Source organism: Leiobunum rupestre, chromosome 2 (genome assembly GCF_980474605.1).
Source record: "Leiobunum rupestre chromosome 2, qqLeiRupe1.1.hap1, whole genome shotgun sequence".
NCBI lineage: Eukaryota > Metazoa > Arthropoda > Arachnida > Opiliones > Sclerosomatidae > Leiobunum > Leiobunum rupestre.
This window is the reverse complement of record NC_143385.1, coordinates 13,760,842-13,775,384: the sequence shown is the minus strand read 5'-3', so window position 1 is coordinate 13,775,384 and position 14,543 is coordinate 13,760,842.

Here is a 14,543-nt window from a genome sequence, read left to right as displayed (position 1 = left end):
ACCGGAAATGGTTTTCTATCCAGGGGCAAACAAACGGGCGTATAATTCCAAGTTAAATGGACATGAAGGAAACAATGAATATTCGTTTATATACTTACCAAAGATCTTTGTTAAGGATTGGAAGCTTTGCAGATTCAACCGTTTCACTATTTACTATTTGCAATTTTAAACGAAATTGAAGATTGATAAAAGAAACGTGTTTTGATCCATGTGGTTATAATCTTCAAGTAAAAGAGCAGACAAAAATCACGAAATTATAAAAACCTTGAAATTATTTAAAAAAATTACGATATGGCGCTACAAAATCATATCCGGTGCCCCTAGGGGGGAAACACGTTACGTAGGAGCCAACGCGAACTCGGCATTGAAATCTTAGCTCGTGGAACATCCTTTAGTGTTTAACCCATGCTAGTGGCGTTGCCCGACACCCCAGTAAAGCCACCAGTTATGGCACACCGTGACCCTTTAAGGGCCAGGATCGTGGTAGTAGCAGGAGTAGGCATTTGTAGCTTAGACCAGTGCAAGTCGGCATGTGATCCTCTACACACATGGGGAGGAGACCATAACAAAAAAACGAGATGGAGCAACGCCACCAGTCGGCCATTGAGGTAATCTACCTGAGAAAATTGTAAATTACTGTAAGCAGGGTAAATTACCGATTCGTATCTCTAGGCGGGACAATTCTTGAAAAGTGCCGTTTCTCAAAAATTTCAATGATGCCCACTCCCCCTATTTACTCCTGGCAGTAGCCAGAATTTTATATTTAATCACGGGAAGGCTATATCAAGTAAGATCCCGCCTCATGATTTTGAACGGCGCAGTCAGGCTGGGAATTATTTGGATAACGGATTTAAAAATTACGTTTTTGGGCGTGACAGTACCTTTACTTTGAAGTATGGCAGGCCTATTTACCTTCTTTTATACACAAACAAGGCGGCGTATTTTCACGCGCAAAATGAATTTTAAGATCCACCAACTGCAATATCATGTAAATGGGGAAGGCAATCAGTTGATATTAGTTATGTGTATTGTAATCTTAAGTCTGTTCAAAGAATTCTACACGGTAAAATATTAATTTGATTTAAACGAGTAAATATTGAAAATTAACAGCCTTTATATGTTTTCTGCTTCAATAAATCTTCCTCCCAGGAAATCGCCAAGAAATAATGTTTCCGAGAGCCAGGACCATGCAAGTCACTGTTTATATACTATATAGTGCTTTTTAAAATAGTGGCAATTTTAAAGAACTGAAAGATCTTCTCTGAATTAAAAAAAATGGCCAAATTAAAGTGCAGCGGCCTCTTCATTTTCCGTATTTCTTCGGCGGATACGATAGAACTAGCTGAGAAGCCCGCCTTACAGGCGGGCCCTCAGCTAGTGGTGTGTTTCGAGGCACCCTTTTCCCCATATTCGAACCACCGCAGTAAGGCCGTCTACCCTTTTTCCCATGCGAGAATTACCGTGGCACCCTTTACCAAATAGTCGAACCACCGCAGTAAGGCCCCCGACCCTTTTTTCACGCGATAATTTCCGTGATACCCTTTACCCCATAGTCGAACCTCCCCCCCAGTAAGCCTCCTCCCCCTTTTTCCCAGGGGATAATTTCCATGGTACACCTTTCCCCTTAGTAGAACCACCCCAGTAAGGCCCTTCCTCCCCTTTTCCCCATGTGATAATTACCGTGGTACTCACCTCCCCCCTTTTCAAATGTGATAATTTCCGTAGTACCCCCTCCCCCTTTTCCCATGTGATAACTACCGTGGTACCCGCTCCCCTCTTTTCCCATGTGATAATTACCTTGGTACTCCCTCCCCCCATTTCCCATGTGATAACTATCGTGGTATCCCCTCCACCCTTTTCCCCATGTTACAATTACCGTGGTACCCCCTCCACCCTTTTCCCCATGTTATAATTACCGTGGTACCCCCTCCATCCTTTTCCCATGTGATAATAACCGCGGTACCCCCTCCCCATTTGTCCCATACGATAATTACCGTGGTACCCCCTCTCCCCTTTACCCTTGTGATAGTTACCATGGTACTCCCATCTCTTTTTCCCATGCGAGAATTTCCGTGGTACCCTTTTCCCTGCAAAAATAACTCAAAAACTCGCAGGCGTCCCAAACCCCTCTGTACTCCTTTAAACCCCCTGTATCCATTACAGGCGCGCTTCTCAGCTAGTGGTGTGTTTCGAGGCACCCTTTTCCCCATATTCGAACCACCGCAATAAGGCCGCCTCCCCCTTTTTCCCATGCTAGAATTACCGTGGCACCCTTTACCCCATAGTCGAACCACCGCAGTAAGGCCCCCGACCCTTTTTTCACTCGATAATTTCCGTGGTACCCTTTACCCCATAGTCGAACCTCTCCCCCACCCCAGTAAGGCCTCATCCCCCTTTTTCCCAGGGGATAATTTCCATGGTACTCCTTTCCCCATAGTAGAACCACCCCAGTAAGGCCCTTCCTTACCTTTTTCCCCCATGTGATAATTACCTTGTTACTCCCTCCCCCCTTTTCCCCATGTGATAACTACCGTAGTACCCCTTCCCGCGTTTCCCATGTGATAACAACCGTGGAACCCCCCCTCTTTGTCCCATGCGATAATTACCGTGGTACCCCCTCCAACCTTTTCCCATGTTATAGTTACCATGGTACTCCCTCCCCTTTTCCCATGCGAGAATTTCCGTGGTACCCTTTTCCCGGAAAAATTACTCAAAAACTCGCCGCCGTCCCAAACCCCTCTGTACTCCTTTAAACCCCCTGTGTCCAATGGCTGATTACTAAAAATACGCTCGTCCCTGAGTCCCGATTTACAGTGCGAAATTCGAGCCAGTGCGAAATCCGATCCGAAATTCCAAAAACAAACTTAATGACCAAAATATACTTGACCTAGTATTAAGGTGAAGCGCAACGACCACGGGTTATACACAGAGAAATTACCTTCGGCGATGTCACGTTAGACCCGATTTCTAAAATATACTCAATGACCTACTATTAAGGCGAAGCGCTAGGGAGACCTTTGGTGTGTACCTCCGTGTACCTTCGGCGACGCCACGTTAGAGGCGCGAATTAAAGTCAGAAAAAATTATGTAGATGACCTAGTATTAAGGCGAAGCGCTAGGCATACCTTCGGTGTGTACCTCCGTGTACCTGCGGCGATGCCACGTTAGAGTCGCGAATGAAAGTCAGAAAAAAATGCGACGAAAGGGGCTTAGAGTTTTATTATATAGATAGGCACTTCAATAAAACATCTTCAAGGAGCTGCAAGTTACGGTTTATATAGTGATTGTTTAAATAATGGAAACTTTTCACTTGTATGGTAGCTTTTTTTGGCATATTAGGGATTAGGAAAAACACGACGTTCTATCTACAGGGGTTATTCCTAGGAAAGAGGCCATGGAGTTCAATAAGTATTATGTAAACAGACACTTGCAGGTCCTGGCTCTCAAAAATATTACTTCTTGGCAATTTCCTTGAAGATGTTTTATTGAAGCGTCTATTAATTTTGACGTGGAGATTAGGCTTACGAAGTATGGCTGTGCGAATAGTGTTTTTTTGGGTATTTGGCGAATACCAAAAACGTCGGTTTTTGGAAACCATCTGTCGGATCGAATTTCGAATATAACCAAATAGCGCGACGTTGATAAATTTGGACACTGTTAATTTTTTATCAAATTATTCTATCAAATACCAAATTTTTGTTTGAAAAACGTTTTTAGGTTATTAAAGGGAGTAGTATTACCGTTGCATATGATTAAGTAGGTTTTACCAAGCTTAGAAAATACGTCGCTTCTGCCATTCGCTAATGAGTAAAACGATTACAATACAGCTTCAGAAAATAATAAACTTCTAAATTTTTCCCCATAAACAACCACACGTACGCCAGTAGCAGCCATAGAAATAGAAATGAGACTAGAACCACTGCGCTTTCCGCCAATCCCAAAGGAAACGGGCAAGCTAGAAGGCTGCCATTAGGGTGGAATCGGGCTATCCGCGCCATCTGACAGGCGCATTAAACATTGTCGCCATGGTTACGGCAGAAATTTTTGGTATTTTTGTGTTCGCGTTTTTCCGTCAATAAGCATAACTGCGGAAAATGGTAAAAAAGTGCGTATTTTTTTGGTCTGTACTAACCGATTTGGGAAAGAAATAAAATGCTAATTTCATAAGTATGTAATATTATAGGAATTATTTTATACTAAAATCGGAATATAAGTGTTTTTCATTTTCAGCGAACTTTAAGACCATATGTTTGACCTTGACTTTTGGAGTTGCCATCATCGCAATAGTTTAATCAGAAAACTAATTATGTCATATGCCAAAGTTCAACTGATTATAATTTCTAGCGACAATAACTTGGAAATGAAAAGGAAAGCAATTAGAGATAAACTTTCAAAGCTTATTTTATTTGAAGGTCAGTAAATTTAAAACGTTTATAAAACTATAATTTACGGTAAAGTAGATTCTTGTCACTTTCTTGTGAACGTAATGATTTTCATCATTGAGTTGGGAATATTTATCTAGAGGTCCAATCAAAACGGCGGATTTCAGTATTTCGCGAAATAAGTTTTTAAAAAATAAGAATACTGCCGTCTGCTCCCAAATGACGAGAAATCTTTATCATTCTACCCGTGGTGCCGTCTATCTCTCAATGGTTCGTTCAAATAAGACGCGTTTTCCGGCAAATAGATTTTTTTTCCCAAAAATAATGGATGGCGCCACGGTTCATATGATAACGTTTTCTCGTCATTTTAGCGGAGACGACACATTCGTAATTTTCAAAAACTTGTTTTACGGGGAACAGATTTGATTGGATCTCTAGATTAATATTCCCAACTCAATGATTTCCATAGTTGTTTAAATAACTTATATAATGTCGTTGAAATAATAAATCTGTCTTTTTTACAACTCTACAATGCCGAAAAACGATCGAAGAAATGATAAACAAACCAGCGACGTTGCTTACGGCGTTATGCCACGTGATCATATTTAGTTTCATTTTTTTATTAGATGGCGCGGATATGCGCGATTCCACTCTAATGGCGGCCTTCTAGCTGGTACATCTCCCCCAAATCCGATCGTGTTTCTAATCTCATTTCTATTTCTAGCAGCTTACCTAGTACTATAGTATCTACACACTACCTAGTAGCTGCTACCGTTTTACCTTTCTTCTTAAAATAGAACATTTACCTCCATATATCCAGTAAAGAAAGAGGCTCACTCGCCTAGTCTAAATGCTGTATAATTATCTTAGAGTTCAAACTAGTCTAGATATTGTGGAATCAACCCTCCCAAAATGGTTTATTCCACTATATAATGTATACATTTACTTCATAGTTATCTTGTGCCCATACAATTCATTCCTATTTACAAACGTCAAGATAACTTGCAAGTTTAAATTTTGTTTGCTTCGTCACTCGTGATCTTCGGTTTCGTCGCGCCGAAAAGAAAGCTAGGCTTTAATTTACTAACTTAGTGCCCTTTGTCGGTAGAAATTGGATGCAAATACCAAATAATTTTAGAAATTTGGATTCAAATCGACTAAATCAAATAATTTCTTTTTTTTAATAGAATAGTCGGTTTTTCTAAGTTCACTATTTGGTCTTCTAGAATTTAAAAAACTAGAATTCGATTTGTCGGTGCGAATAGTTTAGCCTACAAATTAACAAAAAATTTGGTCAAATCGAATAATGACGAATACTTTGCACAGCCCTATTCCGAGCTTGGAGTAGAGAAGTATACTGGAGTGGAAAATCCCATAGCGGTAATAAGAAGTTTAAGAACGTCCTTTCCCGCCTATTTCTGTTAGAATTACCCACTGCCCCGGTTTTTGGTCGGACGTCAGCTAGCTTTATCTACCATCATTCTGGTGTTAGTAATTTCTCCGTTCACGTGATATAGGTCGTGTCTGCTACCGAAAGAGGTTTTTGAGCCAAGGTTTACCGTTTATTGAGGAGTATAAACGCGAACAAGTAAAGAGACCAAGAAGTGGGGGAGAAAACTAAGCTTTATTGGGGAAAAATATGCGGTACTTCGGCCGATAGGCCTTCAAGGCGAAAAACTTTAATAGGACTAACCGACAATTTGAAAATGTTTAAAAATATTAAAGACGCGAGGCGCGAGACGATAACACGCGACAACAAAAGGTGAATACAAACACGCGACAAAAAGGGGGGGGGGGGACTAGAAAAGATAAAAAAAGCTAACAAGTCGGCCTATATTAGTTCCACATCGGCATATTCGGGTGGGCAAACCCATACACCCTTAGTAGACACAGGTAGGCAAACTAATACAAAAGCTGCTGAGGCCATGTGATTTCCAATCGTTTGATATAAAAATTGCCATCCTAAGTTAATGAGTGGATGCCGCCCACCCTCAGGATACGCGGGTGGGCGTACCAATATAAAAGCTGTTGAGGCCATGTGATTTCCTATCGTTTGATATATAATTTACCATCCTATGTTAAAGAGTGCCCACCGCCCACCCTCAAGATACCCGGGTGGGCAATCCATTGCAAAAGCTGTTGAGGCCATGTGATTTCCTATCGCAATTTTTAGAGCGTATTACAATTTTCGTGGCGTACGATATCGCACCATTCGGTGACTCTCCCTGTAAGGGGGTTGGTCGGATGGGGCGGAAATTAACGGCACTGCGTGCGCGTCAAAGAGTTCTATTGAATGATACCAACTTGTTTTTTTCGGTCACTCTCCCTTTAAGGGGGTTGTCGGAGGGGGCGGAAATAACGGGACTGCGTCCACGTCAAAGAGCTCCATCGAATGAGACCAACTTTTTTCGGTCACTCTCCCTTTAAGGGGGTTGGTGAGAGGGGGCGGAAATTAATGGCACGCGTGAGGGGGCGGAAAATCTCTGGACCAACTATACAAACTATACAAGTTCGCCAAGAAGGCGAAAATATTATTTCTTGCCATACATAAACGACTTCGATAAGAAAGTGCCACACTTATTTCTTCTGACCACACATGGTTTCGATAAGAAAGTGCCACACTTATTTATTACTTCTGACCATACACGCCTTCGATAAGTAAGTGCCACACTTATTTGTTACTTCTTACCATACACGGTTTCGATAAGAAAGTGCCACACCTATTTATTACTTCTGACCATACACGGTTTCGATAAGAAAGTGCCACACTTATTTATTACTTTAGATCATACACGGTTTCGATAAGAAAGTGCCACACTTATTTCGTACTTCTGACCACACACAGTTTCGATAAGTAAAATTGCCACAATCCAGGGGGCGCCACCGTCGCGATGCGACGCGCTAGAACTAAATTCCTCTTTCATCTAAGAAGAATCTATTTTCGTTTGATTAATCCATGATAGATCCTTCCTAGGTGAAAGTTGAACATGGATCTATCACCTGCAGCTTTAGCCAGTGCAAGTTTTTATCATATAACTATTCTTGTTTTTTCTTTGAGTAAACAGAAAACACGATAAAGAAAATCTTTACGCCCAGGAACTAGCATTTTTTAAAAATATTTTCGTTTAAAGAACGCTAGTTCCGGGTTCATTGTTCAACGGTAAAAGTTCAAGCATTCAATTTGACGAGGATGGCGTAACTCGGTTGGTATAGACGTCGGTTATAGAGATCTGGGTTCGAGTCCCGGCGCCGCTGAAATTAAAAATTATATTATATAAAAAATAATTTTTCGCAGCTCCATCTACCCTGTCGTCGCTTTTCCACGCCAAACAAACAAACAAACACTTAACGACATTCCGTCCATAGCAATCGAGGGGCTGATCACTTGTACGTAATCGGTGTACAAGCCTGTAGCTTTGACTGTACTAAAATGATTACGTAACTGATTACAGATTTAGCACTACCAAAGGCTGTACTCATTTTTGTACTCCCGTAATCGGTGTACAGAGTTTTAGGAAGTGGTTAGCCCCTCGATAGCAATAGTGTCACTTCGAATATATATTCGATGTGAAACTAAAAAGAACTGCCATAAAAGGGGAATGTTCGCAATAAGTTTGATGAACAATTAAAGGGGGGAAAAAAAGACGAAAGAAAAACGAGAGGCGAGGGAACCAAACATCAAATGCTTGCGAACAAACCCCTACCCGACAACCAAAAATTAACCGTCCTCGTTCGAAAAAGACGGCAATCGAGCAATGTCGAACCATGGACACTGTAGTGTCCATGGTCGAACGTGGGCGGGAAAAACACGAAGTAGGGATGACCGCAAAAAACACAACAATAGAGTGTTGTCGTCTGAAACCCTGCGATGTCACCATTGTAATTTGCCTATTGATAAAAAACGGTAACTGTCATGGCGGCCACTATTAACACTACAGCTGTGACGTTACAAGTTTTCAAAATCGTATCAGACGACAACACTCTATACCCCCTAAGAAACGAACCACTCTAGCTAAAAACTAATTTAATGTTTAACCCCGACGGAAACTCTGTGGCTAAATTAAAAATGAGGCGGTTTTCGTCAGTGCGGCGGCCTTTCGTGGGAAGATTAGTAGTTTTCATGACGCGGATGGAAACGTCATTGATGTTGTGAACGTGATTAAAGTGTTGGCTGACGTGGTTCTTTGCTGGCGTCTTTCTAATGTCGTTGAGATGCTCCCTGAGACTGAAAGGCGGCCGACAGGTTCAGGGAGCATCTTCTTCTTCTTGGTCTCTTTACTTGTTCGCGTTTTTACTCCTCACTCTCTAGACCATTGGTGGCTCTCGTGTTTTTGCTCTTACCGGATATTGGACCCCCAAGGATTAAAAAAATAATTTAAATTAGAGACAGAACAATTATGGGAAAATATTGTTGTTATTTGGAATATAAGAGCGATTCAAGGTACCATAAAGACAGAATATTTTATCCTGTACCAAAACCAGGTAAAAATGATGTTAATTTGGAGCTCTGTAACAAATGGGTTGCAAGCATTAATCGTGAAAACATAACGACTTCTACTTTAAAGGGCCCCACCAGTGTTTGAAAAATTCACCCAGAAAATCAGGTAGCAGACGACGTGTCGTAGCTTTCGCTATGTCGGCGATTCGCGCGGGAAACTGACGAATCTCAAACGCCGGTGGGGCCCTTTAAAAAAACATCATCACGTTAACTTTGTAACCTTCACTTTGTTGATGACCGGAGTCAATCTGCCAGAATCTGGAATGTCTTCAAAAAATATTTGTAACAGATGCAGCAGGGTACGCGACGAATTAAATAAAAACGATAACCAACACTAATAATGTATTTCCGTTATTGTTATTTACATTTAATTTAATAAAAATTGACACGTGACATCGCTTTCAAATTTACATGGTTTATACAATTGCAAGCGGCCTGTCGAATGATGTAACAATTTCCGGGGTAGCTGTTATAGAAGAATCGTAATAATTAATTTAAACCTACCCCACGTTCCAACAATAAGAACCGAGAAACGGCTAATCTGTAATACATTTAAGTTTAGTATAATAAAAATTGACACGTGACATCAATTGTATAAACCATGTAAATCTGAAAGCGATGTCACGCGTCAATTTTTAAAACTTAAATGTATTACAGATTAGCCGTTTCTCGGTTCTTATAGTTGGAACGTGGGGTAGGTTTAAATTAATTATTACGATTCTTCTATAACAGCTACCCCGGAAATTGTTACGCCAATCGACAGGCCGCTTTCAATTGTATAAACCAAGTAAATTTGAAAGCGATGACACGTGTCAATTTTTATTAAATTAAATGTAAATAACAATAACGGAAATACATTATTAGTGTTGGTTATCGTTTTTATTTAATTCGTCGCGTACCCTGCTGCATCTGTTACAAATATTTTTGAAGACATTCCAGATTCTGGCAAATTGACTCCGGTGGATTTAATCCCCATCTTGCCCTCTATCAAAAAAAAAATATATATATATAAAAAAAATCGGGTGGGGGTAGCTATTCTACGCTTTACCCAAACTTGCTGGCGAGTAACAATTTTATATTTATCATATTTTTCTAAATAATAAATTGCGGTTAAAACTTTTGACTAAATAAAGTTGAATCTACCCTTTCACTAAATAAAGTTGAATCTACCCCTTCACTAAATGAAGTTGAATCTACCTGCTCAACTGGCAATCGTAGTAACAAACAAGAAGTTTATGCCGATGTGGACATTGAAGTTTGCAAATCTTTGAAAGACTTTAAATCTAAGGTTTGGCCTATCAAGAAGTTAATCCATTTCCTTGGTCAGTCTCGTGTGAGCTTAATAAATTACACTTTTTAAAGCGGAGAGATAATGTTACGACAGTAAGTGTGGAACTCTCAGAAAACTTGGACGTTGTCGTTTTTGTATTTGGTTAAGAAATACCAAGAGATCATCCAGTTTATCTTAATGGGAATTCTGAATTGAACACATTAAAAGTATTGCTAGAATTGTGGTCACAGTTTCAGACTATTTGGCGTAAAGGGAATTATCTTCCAACCGTATTACCATTTAGCTCATCCGAGTGCGAGTTTTTCCCCTAAATCAGACAGTCTATGTTCAAACCATTGCAAATACTTGGTTTCAAAATTGAAATCCTGGTGCGTTAAATGTAGCATGCTTCAAAACAATTTGATGAAGAGAATTAGAAGGAAAAGGGGGAGTGTTGTTTACCCCAATGCAACAACACTTCGAAACATGGATCTTCAACAAATACGTCAAAAATTGGCGGATAGAAAAAAGAAAACTAAAGCGCTTATTAGAAAAAACAAGGCATTAGAAAAGAAGATTTGTGAACTAGTTAATCGAGATGGTATTGATTTAACTACAGAAGAAAGTAAAGAAATGGAAAGAAATATAGCTGAAAATCCATTTGAAAATCCAACCAGGTTTCAAAAGTTCCTTCTACGACACCAGTTACGTTTGGCTCATTCAAAAAGCCGAAGACCTAAAAAGTGGCATCCTGCTATAGTACATTGTTGTTTGTATCTGAAAAGTCAATCCTCAAGTGCGTACGAATCTTTTAGACAGTTTGTACCATTACCAACTCAGAGAACATTGTACAATTATTCTAAAGATTTGGAAGTTGACAGTGGATTTAAGAAAGAAACTATTCAGGAGATGCGAGATGCCATAAAATATCATGATTTAGAAGAACATCAAAAGTATTTTTCTCTGATGATGAACGAGATGAGTATTAAACAAGATTTAATCTATCGAGTGAGCAGTGGAGATATTGTTGGGCTAACTAATTCCAATGATAGCCAAAACAAGTTAAAAAAACTAGTTGATGACATTAACAATGATGGCAATACACCTCCCCAATTAGCTACTCATGTCTTGCAGTTAATGATTCGAAGTTTAACAGGAAAATTCAAGTATCCTTACGCTTATTTCTTGTGTGATAAAATGAAAGCCAATGAATTATATAGCATTATGTGGGAAGCTATTGAAAACTTGCAGCTCGGTGGATTTAAAATACTGACAGTCGTGTGTGACAAAGCAGGGATAAATCAAAAACTGATTAAAATGTGCTGCGAAAATGATAATGATTCTTCGAGTATTGGTTACAAAACCAAGAATTTGTTCTCAAAAGGAGAATTTATCTACTTTATCTCGGATCCTCCCCACCTGATTAAAACCTGCAGAAATGGTCTTGAATCCAGCGGAAATTACAAGAACACTAGGCTACTTAAGAAGAATGGACAACACATTTTATGGTCCCACATAGAGGATGTTTTTAAAAAGGATTCCAAGCTTGAATCAGAGCTAAAGCTAGCGCCTAAAATTAAGTATGACCATATATATTTAACATCATTTTCTCGTATGAAAGTGAGTTATGCTGCACAAGTTTTGAGTCTCACTATGGCAGCTGCTATGAAAACCCTAGTTGGTCCTGAAGCGTCCGAGACAATTAAATTCATCGAAATGATGAACAACTTTTTCGATACTGTGAATGTCAGACACCTTGAGACTGGCAAGCAACAAAGAAATAAGTTTCAAGATCCCTATTGTAGCGTGGATGACTGGAGATTTCAAGTAAGTCTTTTTTTAGTAATTACATAAGTACCATAATTCCCATAAATATGACAATTAGAAAAATTTACAGACTTTCTATGCAGTCATGGTTAAGTTTAGGACAGGGCCCTTTTAGTCTGAAATGTACTAGACTTCCGCTCAATTTGGAATATCCATTTTTTGGATCAGATAATAGAAATTACTTATGAAAAAGATTTAGATTAAGCTAGCTGTTTTACTACCCCAATAGAAACAAATCCTATTCATCAAGGCCAATACTGCAAGTTTTCAATAACTAAAATATATAAATTATTTTTACTAGTGGCTTAAAGAAACTTTCTTGGGCTATTTAAAAGAATGGGAAGCAGAAGTTGAAGATTTGGAAGTTTCAAAAGGTTTCGATAAATCTAAAATGCTGCTAAGCCAAGAAACCCGAGATGGCATAAAAATAACCGGTATAGTAATTATAAATTTCGAAACCTTAATATTACCATAATATTATAATAATGATAAATGTTATTTTCAGTGAACTCCGTTGTTGAAGTGACTCAATTTCTTCTTCGGAAAGGAGCGAGCTTTGTTTTTACGGAGAGTTTTAATCAGGATCCGCTGGAAAGGTTTTTTGGAAAGCAAGGAGCTGCGTGGCGGTTCTAATGATAATCCAACTGCAATTGATTTTTGGAATAACATGGTTAACATAAAATTCTTGGTAAAGTGTCTAGATGAGGTGCTAATAGCAATATAACACCAAAATCAGAATCAATAAAATCTGTGAAAGCTAAAAGGTTAAAAATTTTTAGACTTGATAGAAAATGCTTTGGAATAAAATTTTATTAACTTGTAAAACAGACTTTGTACTACGTCAGTTTATTAGTTTACTATATTATATCACAACATTCTCACTATATAGTAGACTTTATCTTGTCTTGTAAAATATCACAATTATGTAAAAAAAAACTTTAGGGGCTTTACATAATTTAGGAACTTTTTTTTGGTTTTTCAGGTTTAATGTGACACTTGGTACAATTAGGTTTTTGGTTTTTCATTTCTTTGCTAAGACTATTACTCTTTAACGTTAATTTTCTAGCTATTTGTACACCTAGTTTAGCTTTATTTGCATAGCCCTTACCTAAACAATTTAAATAAATTTGAAAAGCTCTTTTAAGAGCGGTGTCACGCTTCTCTCCATCACCCCATAATCCAGACCAGAGTTTTTGAATTTCAGTGTTATTTTCAAATTCTTTTAAAGCTAGCTTTACTCTCTCTTTCTTGTCTAATTTTTCTCTCTTATAATGAACTTTTCCTAAATCATTATTTTTTTCACAAAATCAAAGCCAGTAGATTTAAGAAAAATTAAGCCTCCGCGACTTGGTTCATTACTCCATTCTTGATAGTTTACCGAAGATGTGCATCTTAGATTCAGTGTGTTTTTAATAAAGAAGCTAGCACAATTTCCATAAATTAAAACTAATTGATGAGCAATGTACGCTTCTATGTGGTTGACAACTTTTTCTTCTTTTTCTAGGGCCAGATTTGGGGTTACGAGGGGAAATGCCTGGACAACAGGCTTAATTGAATTTTTGGCTGCCTTTCTTTCAATTTCCACTCTCCTAAATAACCCTTCATCCAAATACCTCCTAATAAAGCAGTTTGTTAATTGGTACTTCTCAGCTTCATCTAACAACGAACATGCCCTTCCGCTTTCAATCTATCTCTCTAGGGACACTGCCGTGGTTAAAATCATTTCCCCTATCGCTGGTGGGAATGATGAATTGACGCTGGCTTCTGCTTACTTTCCTTATGATGATGCTCTGCCCCCACCATCACAGGAGGTAACCAATCTGGTAAACCACTGTGAGAGGTCGGGAAAGAAACTCATTATAGGTTGTGATGCGAAAGCTCACCATGTTATCTGGGGCAGCAGTGACTGCAACGATCGTGGTGTTAAACTAATGGAATATGTGGTTAGTACAAAACTTCATATTCTTAAGAGGAACAATGAACCAACTTTTGTTACTCGTAATAGAAGTGAGGTCATAATGCTTCAGTGATGGCGCGATGATGATTCCAACAGCGCGATTTGGAGCTATAAACTACATTGTAGAGTCGTGATAAATTTGATTGAATTTAGTGCAGAGAAGAGTCTTGTCTTAACAAATTTTGTTGGTTGTTTAGTGATACACAATTTACGCACACAATAGATTGATTGATGGTCTGAGGTTCCATAAGGTATTACTCCGCTAGCAGCTATTATGGATGGATGGAAGACCTAAATTTGCTCAATTAAGGTCCATGATATTGGCCTTATGATTCCTACGATAAGTTGCTAGAGAGTGGAGGTGGCAATTCATAAGGCCTTGGTTTTAGTAGATTTAGATTCAAAATAAAAGGTAATGCTATGCCGCCAATACACCCATTGGCAATGGGGCAAACTAGGCAGGGCCGTGCTTAGAGGTCTCGCGGCCCCGGGTGAAATGCATGGGCGAAACTGATTGTAGCGGCCGGTATATATATCCCTATGGTAAAATTTTAGAGGCTCTGGGCGATTGCCCAGCTCTCCACCCCCTAGGCACGGCCCTGAAACTAG